Source organism: Harpia harpyja, chromosome 13 (genome assembly GCF_026419915.1).
Source record: "Harpia harpyja isolate bHarHar1 chromosome 13, bHarHar1 primary haplotype, whole genome shotgun sequence".
Taxonomy (NCBI): Eukaryota; Metazoa; Chordata; class Aves; order Accipitriformes; family Accipitridae; genus Harpia; species Harpia harpyja.
In genome coordinates this window covers 37203698-37214255 of record NC_068952.1, presented here as the reverse complement: position 1 = coordinate 37214255, position 10558 = coordinate 37203698, and positions in this window count along the sequence as shown.

Sequence of the window (10558 nt, the reverse complement as noted above, 5' to 3'; positions counted from 1 at the left end):
GCAACAGGGAAGACAAAAGGGGGTCCCTTTCTCTACAGGGTTTAAGACCAGAGCAAGACACCTTACGCAAGGCCACCCCACAGCAAAGAAAGGAACACTGAAACAGAGGAGATTCGTCCTGACTCACCAGAGGGACAGCTGAGGAGAAGCTCCATAACCACCACCACCCTCGGTCACAGGCAGGACAGAGGGAGTTAGCGGGGCAGCCCTGGGGCACCTCCTTGCTGAAACAGAGCCTTCAACTCCCACTAGCAACCGTCCAAAAGTACCCAGTTCCTCCATTGCCCTAGCAGGTGGGCATAAATACTTGCCCGACAGGAACCGCAGTACTCATGCCACGGGTGGTGAGAAGAGGCACGGCCGCTGCTTAACAGAGCAGTCACCCCATAGAAGGGGTGACTTCGAGGCCCGGACACTCTGCAGGTGCTCCCCGGTGCTGGCTAATTCCTGAAAACTAATGAATGTCATCTCCTCTTCTGCTTTGTGCCTGCGGGCCTTAAAGTAATAGCTCCACTGCAGCTCCTTAAACCCATGTTTTGATCATAGGTGTCAAAGACACCTAGAACAAGGCAGGGAGAAGGGAGCACTGCCAAGGGACTGCAGGGTGGAGGAAAAGGACGTGGGGGCAGCCGGGGGTGCAGCACGAGCAGAGACAGCTGGCCAAAAGCTCAGTGCCCCCGAGGCACATTCACACAGCGGCAGAGCACAGGCTGGCAATTACACCCCAAAAAACCTTCATCTGCTGCTTGGTGTTTTTACTAGAAGGCCATTGTCATGTCTCAGCAAAACGTGGGCTGTGCTTCATCAAGGCAGAAATGTGTTTCTTCCTCCTTTCCTATTTTGATGTATTTCACTTCCATATAATCTCCAGAGGGATCATTTAGCCTGTTCAAATGCCTTATTGAGGAAGGACCGCATTGTTCTTCCAGCCTTCGTGCCGCATCGGAATGTGCCTCTTCCTGAGCACCCCCACACATGGCCAGCCCATGATAAAGCAGAGGCGGCTTTTCTCTCATTGTTTTGCCTTGCCTTCGCCTTTCTCTTCCCAGCTTCATTTGTCTGAATACTAATTTGTGTTTATAACAAGAAGCGGTTCCCGCACCTCCCCTTTGTCGCTTAATTGAAGGGAAACTGAGCAACAGGTGGATCTCAGGAAATATCGTTAGTCTCTTTCGATTGTTTTTGGCACTTCTTTGAAAGAAAAGTTCAGCTCAATGCAACTGGCTAGTCGCTGTTTCCAGGCTAATTACTGCAGGACCCAAACGAGGAGCGTATTGGAACATGGCTAATTTAAAGAAGGTGAGCTGTTTGTCCGACTTGGGATTATTTACAGGCTTAGAGTTACAGAAGTAGTTAAGGACTTCGATGAAGCTGAGCCATATAACCAAACCCATAAAGGAAAATTAATCCCTTGAGTATTGCATAGTGCAGAAATACCGTTTGTGCACAGAAACACAGCCAGCCATGAACCAGCGTGTTCATGTTTATGTAAGGGTTTCCTTTTAACCTACTCTTTTGTTCATAGAGAATAGAAACAGTATATAAGGACAAAAGTATTGTCGTATGTTTGATTTTGAGAGGTGCTTGTTAATGGAGCCTGCAACTGGAAAAGAAAAGCTAACCAGGGAGACTTCTACCTCAGCTCCTCGGCTCGCAAATCTGAAAAGTAACAGAGAAGGGGGAAGGATGCTAAAGAAAACAAGCAGCATGATCCTTCAGCATGTGGGTTTATCCCAGTAATTCCCAGTAGGACAAAAGAGGCAAAAAGCTCACAGTGTGCTCCTTCTATCACTTTGTAGACAAAGCTCCGATTTCTGCTATTTTTAAAACCAGAACCCCGGGGGAATATTTCACCATTGAAAATCAGCCAAATGCATTAACGAAGTGCTCCACCTGTTACAAGAATGCAGGCACAGGGCTGGATGATGGCAGCTCCCACTTGATGGCCAGCAATCAGGATATTCCTTACATGTGATATACAGCAATTATTTACCAGCTGAAAATCTGATCTTGCCATGTGCTTTGTAGTTCGAGGCTTGAACAACTAGGCAAGTCAGAGGAAAAGAAGAGAGGTGATAGCATCTTCTTCAATTTCAAGGGTAGGATGGTAGGTACACAAAACCTAAGAATGCAGAAAGACCTTTAGGTTTTACTGGCTTAGTGATACTGAGCTCTCACCATCGTCGTCTGAAACGTAGCTGCTTCTTGTTCCTCTGTGCTGAGAAACTGGGAATCTCACCATAGAAATCTTCTGACATGCAACGTGTCATGGGCTGTTTGGAGTAGGAGTAATCAGAGGGTGTTGACAACAGCAGGGCAAGAGGTGGTACAGCAAAAACACACACATACTCAACTACAAAAGGTAGGAAAGCCGAGACAGTGAAATCATGATTAAACAAGCATTTCTTCCCTTGACATGGGAACAGGGATGCAAGTAGAAAAGCCCTGGTTTTTCAGAGATGCCTTTATGGGTTTATAACTGTAAATACCCCCCTTTTTTAAAGGATGTATTTAGGAAGCAAAACTGTTCCCTTTTCGTGAATGATCTATTTTACAGGGCTTAAAAATATGTCAAGGTTTGCTGCAGTAAATCCTCCTCATGCTGTAACTGAGTAATGTAAGCAACTTGGGTTGCCGTTTAAACAATTCCCAGTGTGTGGCATGGCCAGTGCAGTTTGAAATGCCTCTGTCTATCTAAACAGAAACAGATGTTTGAACAGCAGAGCTGCGCAGAAGTCATTCTTCAAACAGTAGATTAAAACATCTGTCAGGACCATTGGATGGGACCAGACAAGCAGCAGCAGTATCAGCTGGGCCTGCCAGTCACGTCCACCTCACCCTGGAGGTGGGAGGCAAAGGATGGAGGGATTTCGTCTGGTCTTTGCATGTGACATCCTCTTATTTTGCTGTGTTTCTCCAGCCATTCGAAAGATTACAGACCCGGCTGCGCAGAACAACCCACAACCTCTCTCGGCATTGCCTCCTATAACTGAGGTCTTCTAGGTTTTCACTTTTCCTGTTAATGCCTTTTTCTGCTACTGCTGGCAGTTGGTGTGAAAGCTGTGAAGTGTTGGTGACATGCCAGGTTACAGCATTTTACAGTTATTTCCCTCTGTCCTTCAAGTTTCAGCATTTGACCAGTTTAGTGGCATTGCAAGCAAATTCTTCAGGCCTCATTGGGTCAAATACATGACAGCTGACTAGTATCTACTGCAACTTGCCCCCAGGAGCTGTGCCACAGGCAGGTTATTCATTTCAAGCTGAGCAAGAGGCCAAACCAAACCCTTGGATTAACACCTCTTTTTCACTCATCCCCACCCCAAAATCAGAGCCAAGAAACTGATACAGAGTCAAGAAACCGTTCCAATTTTTTTGGTGAATCGAGTCAAAGCTCTGGATCCAAACAGCCCCTGAAGGATACCATTTTTACAGTCTGGATCTGAAATCTGAGTCTTGAATCCACCCTCTGTTTCCAGCCCAGATTTATTCTTACTTCTTATTTTAGCGTCCAGCAGAAGAAGCAGGGACAGCCCTACCCTCCAGGCTGCTCATTTTGGGGTGGAGCTGCCAGGGCTGCGTTCCCAGCCCTCTTTCTTCCTCTTTCGAGCAAGTTCCTGCCCTGCATGCCCGAATTGAGGTCGGGGCCAGGTCTGCCGCCCCGGCTCCTCGGGTAGTCCCTGGGGAGACCCTCGTCGCCGCGGCGGGGGACACCGGTGCCGGGGCAGGCGGCACGGTGTTCCCTGCGAAGCCAGCGGAGCTCTGCCTTCCCCGCAGGCGAGTCGCTCTCTCGTCTCGTTTGTCCCCCAGCAGCCATTAATTGTGGGCTGTAGCGGCAGCAGATTACCTCACGACAGCCTGGCAGATGTGCTCTCGCTGAATAAATAAACTCATTTATACGGCTGTAATGACTGTTGCTTCTGTGCTCTCATCATGAAAACTCCAGCCTATCTACAGCAGTTTATAAACAAAGCTGCTTTGCCTTTATGGAAAAGCAATTTGTGGCTGAGGAGCCTCGGCAGCGACTCGTGCCAAATAGAGCTGAGGCCATTTCTCGGGGAACAGGTGTCCACATCATTAAAGCCACCACCCCCCTTGGCATTAATTGCCGTCCCTGTTGGCACACTGAGAAAAGAGACCGGGGTTTGTCTGGGCCGTGGAGATCGGCTTCCCCGCTCCCTCCTCAAGGTAGCCCCTCTGCCTCCGGCATAGCCGAGGGAGGGAGAGAGCCCCGACACCATCGCTCGAGCGGTACGTGGTGGTGGACCTGGCTCCGTGGCAGCCTGGGCAGGGAGCACCGGGAAAAAGTCACCGGCATGGGCTGGTGAAACAGGAGTGTTCACAGGCGGGGAGAGAAGGAAACTGTTTATTAGACAGCGCAAGTTCATTAACTTCCCCCTTCCCCTCTGTATTTATTTTAACTGTCCCCTTACTTCCCTCTCTTCTCCTTTGTTTCTTCTCTTGCTTCCTTCCATATTACATTATTATTGCAAAAAGGAAAAAAAGCTTTACCCTGTATTTTCTTAGCCTACTTGCAGCTTTAGAACAATAAACTGCAACTAAAAAACACATTGTGCCCCAAAAGGCAGCAAAGCACAGGCCTGCAACCTGCAGAAATCGAGGGCTGCTGAGCAAAACTCTGAGTTAGGTGGGTTTCTCTCTCATCCATCTGAACCGCTGGAGGTGAGCCTGTCCCTCCCGCCTGTCCCCCCGCCTGGGGACTTTCCTCCACCTCTGTGTCCCAAGTAGCCGTGTGAGCCAGCTGCACATCACCACGAGCACAGAGATAAGTGGGAAGCTTGAAAGTAATGGCACATCTTCCCCACAGACGGTCGTGGTGGTTAGCACCACACACGTGGTGCGTGCCCCGGGGAGAGGAGTCACGCCGCAGAGCTGCCATGTGGTTGCAGTGACTTCACCCTCCTAATTACGGCAAGGCAGGAACACGCTGCTAGCATTTAGGGGGTTTAGGTTATATCCACACTACAAAGTAAACAGGCTGCGAGTGATGTTTTAGTTTATAACCAAATACAGGATGACTGGCTTGGTAAAATGCACTGGTAGCCTTGAGTTAGGGGATTTTCGGTGCAGATGGGAGCTGGGTTAAAAGAAGCCAGGGTTTGTCCTGAAACACAGATCTCCTCCAAGAGGAGACGTTGCTCTCTGAGCAGGGTTATTCTCAAATCCACGTTAAGCCAGAGAAACTAATGTTTTCACAAGCAAGCAGGATGTCGCTGCTCTGACAAACTCAGCCACGAGCGTGAGGCCTGCCGAACGTGACCGTGAAGACACGGGAGCACCAAGGAGCTTTTCCAGGGCTGGAGCAAGGACAGCCATCCATGGCAGCTGCCGGCCATCCATCCGCGTTACACTACCCATGTCCACACAGCCCCTGCCGGGTCATTAACGGGGCTTTGACATCTGTCAGCCCACCTCTGCGCGGCGGCTGATCGGAGCAAGGATGCCCGGCCGGCTCTGCCCGCACGCACCGGTGCGGGGCAGGGGCTCGCTGCCTCCTCCCTGCCCTCATCGTGGCTGCATGCCTGCTGGGCCTATGGCGAGTATTTGTGCAGCTGCCTAAAGCATCAGGGATAATTGCCTCCGTCTCCCCGCAGTTCCTCTTCGGCTCCGGGTAGCAGCGGCAGCAAGGCCAACAGCACCGGCACGCACCCACCCAGGGCGAGCTCGCCCCAGACCCCCTTGCCAGCTCTTTGGAATTGCTAAGGGGTGCAGAGGAAAAGAGTTAGGGACCGAAACAGTTTTTAGGGACAAACCCAGCAAGCGGTATTTTGCCTTCCATTAGCTCCGCTGGTTTTACTCTCTGCAGAGTTAATTACAAATCAGTTTAATTGTTCTCTCGCTTGATAACTTTCTAATCTCTCAGAGACTTGCAGCACAGCAGGCTGTAAGGTTATATTTTATCACTTCTCTTTCCATTAACCCCACCGTGTTAGTCTGTGGTCTGCTTCCTCCCTCTCTCCCCCGAACGTTAACAATTAAATTGATTAAAACCGACTTTGGCAATGGCTCCGTTGAGAACCTTCCCTCTGCTTCCCACCAGCCACAAAGGCTGCCACACTGTCGGGTCATGAGTGGCGACTCGTCTGCCCCCCGCACCTTCCCTCCCTGTCACACCACCGAGCAAGGCAGCAAAAGTGTGCAGCGACGCATGAGTGTGCAGGGAAATGAGGGAGAGGAATAAAAAGCACTCCGAGGAATGCGTGTGCTGCCTAAAAAAAAAAAAGAAGGAAAAACAAAAACCCTGGCAACCTGCAAGAAAATTATAAAAACACCCCAAGTCTGCCAGGAATTCAGTCTTGGATGCCTTCCTACAGCCACCGCTGACTGGTATTCCCCCCATCACCTCTCCATTCCTGATCGGCCCATTCGGTGTAGCGTTAACAGTAGCTGCTGCTTTTGCTGCTGTTACAGCCCTGCTGGATGTAACGCCGAGGTGGGAGGGAAAGTGCTGGGATCATTCTCTTCTCCCTCCTGGGCTGCGCTTGGGTTAAACAGCACGCAGGTCACACTTGGAGGATACAGAGGACCTGGGAGTCCAGCAAACACTCCCAGGTAGAGTTCACTCTACTTCCAACAACAAATGCTATTGGCTGAATGTAAGAAAGAGTAATGTTTCTTTACAAAAACAAATAACACAAAGTTCTCCCACAACATCCTCAAACACAGTGCTGAATTACTGCTTATTGTTCTGGACCATCCCAGGAAGTAGCTCACTGACTATGCTTCGTGCTTAAATCTGAATGTAGTTGCGTATTCTGAACTTAATTTTCAACTCTGCCAAAAATCCTTCCTTCAAAACTTAATCCATAACAACATTTCTTCCTTGGAAGATCTGGTTGGTTCATTGGTTCATGGGTCTGTTTCGTGAGGAGGGAGAAATCAGGTACACTAAAAGTATATTTCAGAAAATTTTTGGTTCTACTTTTTGAACAGAATTATTTTCTGTCTTATGCTTCTGTCTCTGAGATGATGTGTCCTAAGTTCACTAGATCTGTTTTGTTTTTTTTGTCTTACTGAGCATATCCATCTCTTACTGAGGCTGGTTTTGTTTCTGCAGGCAGGGACATCCCAGAGTTAGGAAACTATCACAAAAAGACTCTGAACAGCTTGTGGTTTATAGATGTAGTTTAGCCCTTGACTGATGTAAAGCTCAGAAGAAACCTTGCCACTGCAGTGAGCTTTGGATTGTGCCCTGAAGAGAGTACAAGGAGAGTTTGTTTCGTCCCCATCAAGGCATTGCCAGGCAAGAGTAAAGTCCAGAAACTCCCAGACTCAGTCACAGGGAGGAAATGGAGGGCTGGCCACCCAGCCTTGCTACGTGCAGGAGACCCAACCACCACCAACCTTCCTATAACCCACCACCCTTACCTAGGTTAGCCAAACGGTCACAAAATGGGGGAATGCTGTATATGACCTGACTCGGGCTGTTCTATCGGATGAGATCAACGGCACGATCCATTAGCATCTGATAACGTTAGTTAATACCAGGCATGCATTTGTTTGTCTTTCACCCTAAATAAGCGTATGATCACGGAATGAGACTGCCATGTGCTGCAGACACGGGACAGGAGGGCATACCCTGCTATATGGCACATAGAAGGTAAGTGTGGGCAGGGCACAACAGAGAGCCACGAAACCCCTGTCCCCAGGGTCCCTGTTCTGGCCCCAAATCACCTGATGACACATTGCCATCAGAAAACATTTGTGCAACAGAAGCTATGGGTGCGATGCAGAAATTAATATGAAAACTTTTCACTCTGGAGAGCTCTGTAAAATTTCATGCTAAATGATCATAACAAACCCTTCAGACTGCCTTGTCTGTGAGTCTGAAAACATTTTGCTTTTGTATATCTACATAGGCTGCAGTAGCTTGCTGATGCCTTTTTCTTTAAAAGCTAGTACGTTATTTTAATCCACACTTTTCAGTCAAGTAATTTAAATGGGCACATGGCCTTAGGACATGCCAGATCAAAACTGTCACACACTTTTGGGAAATCTGGAACCAGATCCCAACCTCATAAGTCATCAAGATAATTGTAAAGGATGAAAAACAGACCACTGACTTAATCACTCCTGAAATTTGTAACTATGTTCGGATCTGAACTCTGACTGAGATTTTCAACAGTGTTAGATGGCTCATTTTTCAGAGAGGCATTTCTCAGCATTTCTGAAAGTCAGGCCTGAAATCAGACACCAATTTGACACACAGACACAACTCACCCCCAACCACCCATACTTTTTGAAAGTCTTAATTCCTACTTCATTATCAAAGCATCAGGGAAGAAGCATTTGTCAACCTCCTTAGAAACAGAACACTTCGTAATAGCAACAACTGTTTTCTTTAATGTCAGTTGTATTTTTTTAGAGTGATACTTTGCTTTTTCTAGGACTTCAAGCTTTTGGAGAAAATGCCTATGTGGTTAGTAAGACTTGAAGGCCTTCAAAGTCTGTGGAAGGCACTGAATTAATTTGAAAACCTTTTCTTCCATCAGAAAATAATGCACTGGGATTGGTTACCTATCAGCTTGTACCTAACTTTTATATCACATCAAGCAGAGGTATCCATTATACCCTAGACAACATCTGTGTTTTCACACCTGGGAGACAGTCCCCCAATCCGGGTGCAGCACCAAGCCCACCTAATGACTCTTTTCTGGTTGAGATTTGGGCACCAGCTGCCCTCCGCTGTCAGGTTTCTTTCCCCCCCTTCACAGCTGGAGGTGGCCAAGATACCAGGGCACATTGTGCTGCATGTTGAACAGCGGGTCTAAATGGGACAACACAGATTAATTCAACGCTCATTGTAAACTACTCGTATGTCCGGTCAATCTGATGGAATCACATTTCATGGATTTGCTCAAAAAGCATTTTTGGGAATTTTTTGACATATTGCACTCTTGGTTGATCTCTGGTGACAGCTTCAGTGACTATGAAGATGAAAACATCAATTTACACTTCTTGTTACTGTTCCAGACCAGGCCATGCCATGTACCAATATCAGTACCGTTACTGGAAGAGTTACTACTGGGAGCAGTGTGCGCCATTTTTTACCACACTGAACTCAGCATCACTTCACCATGTAAACCAGAACCTCTTCAAAAAAAATCCACCATGAAATGTCCAAAGTGACCTTTAGCTTACCAGTTACCATTCATGCAAGATGAAAATGTAGTAACACATTTATCTGCTAAAAGCTGGATCTCTTTATTTCACATTTAAAACTGTAATTTCCATCCTAGCTCAGGGACCAGTTTTCATCCCTCTGCTCCGACTGCAGAGGATTGCATTATTGTTTAGAATAATCTTGCTGCTATTAAAAGAATGGCAGTGGGTGAAAAATCAAAACCTGGGGGAACTTCTGGCATGAAGGACATGGAACTGAGGTGAAGAATGCTTGTAAAGGGAAGGTGAGGAAGAAGACAGTTGCAGATACATGGGAAGCTGACCATCAGCCAGGCTTTTCTCATTCAGTTTGGACTAAGTGATAATTATGGTTGTTCTGCATTCCAGAGGAGTGTATTAATCGGCTGCATGCGGCAGCGCACAGCTGAAACTACTGTCTGACATCCTGAACTTCCAGCTGTTAAAATTTTCTGCACAGCCTTTATGCCATCCCGTGATTAAAAGACAGAGATTTCAGCATGGCGTTAGCAGCCATGGCAGCCACCTTGAGCTCTGGCAGGAATACTTAAGGGAAAGAGCCTGAAAAAAATGTCTCCGAAAATATACCTTCATGGAATTGTTTTCTGGGAAAATGGTCTATTTTGGGCTGACTGGCCAATGTAAATGTCAAGGAGTAAATATTCCACATGGTGAATATCTAGCTAAGATTATTTTTATACTTTCAACTTTTTTTCATGGATCACATTTATTTTTTCTGGCCACCTCTCTTAAAAGGTAATGGTATAAGTCCAAAATGACTCCACGAGTATCTACTGAGCTACACAGATGTAAAACTTAAGTAGTAAAATTAGCATGGTGCTGACAGGGCTGAACAGCACAGCCCTAACACGGTGAGACTGCATGGCCCCTTTCAGCCTCCACAACCAAAAACTTCATTTACTCCAACAGCGATTCTTCATTTCCAGTCTACAGGGCGCAAAGTCAGTCGTGGCTCCCAACTTCACTACCCATCTCATGGCAAGGCCTGTGAAAAACAGTTGTGTTAAAGTAAAGCTATTCTTCACATCCCTGCTTGGCTGGTTGCAGGGTGTTTAACTCCACTCTCACCAGCCTTCTGGGATTCCCACCTGGAGCTTTGCTTTGCCGTGCCAGGCTGTGTTTCTCCAGCAGCATCTCTATTTTAGTGGCTGCTGAAATGATCCCTGTCTACATTTCCTAGCCTATACACAATTTTGAGGGTTTTTAGTTTTACATTAGCAAGGGAGGAGGGCAAGCTCACTTGGTACCTCTTTATTTTCCTCAGTTGTGACTGTGGAGGGAGAGGAGGAGGCAGAAAAATGTTGCCTTCCCTTGTTGTTTGTCATAGTAAGTTTTACTTGTCTTCGAGGATTATGAACTGAGGGTTGCCTCCTCTCTT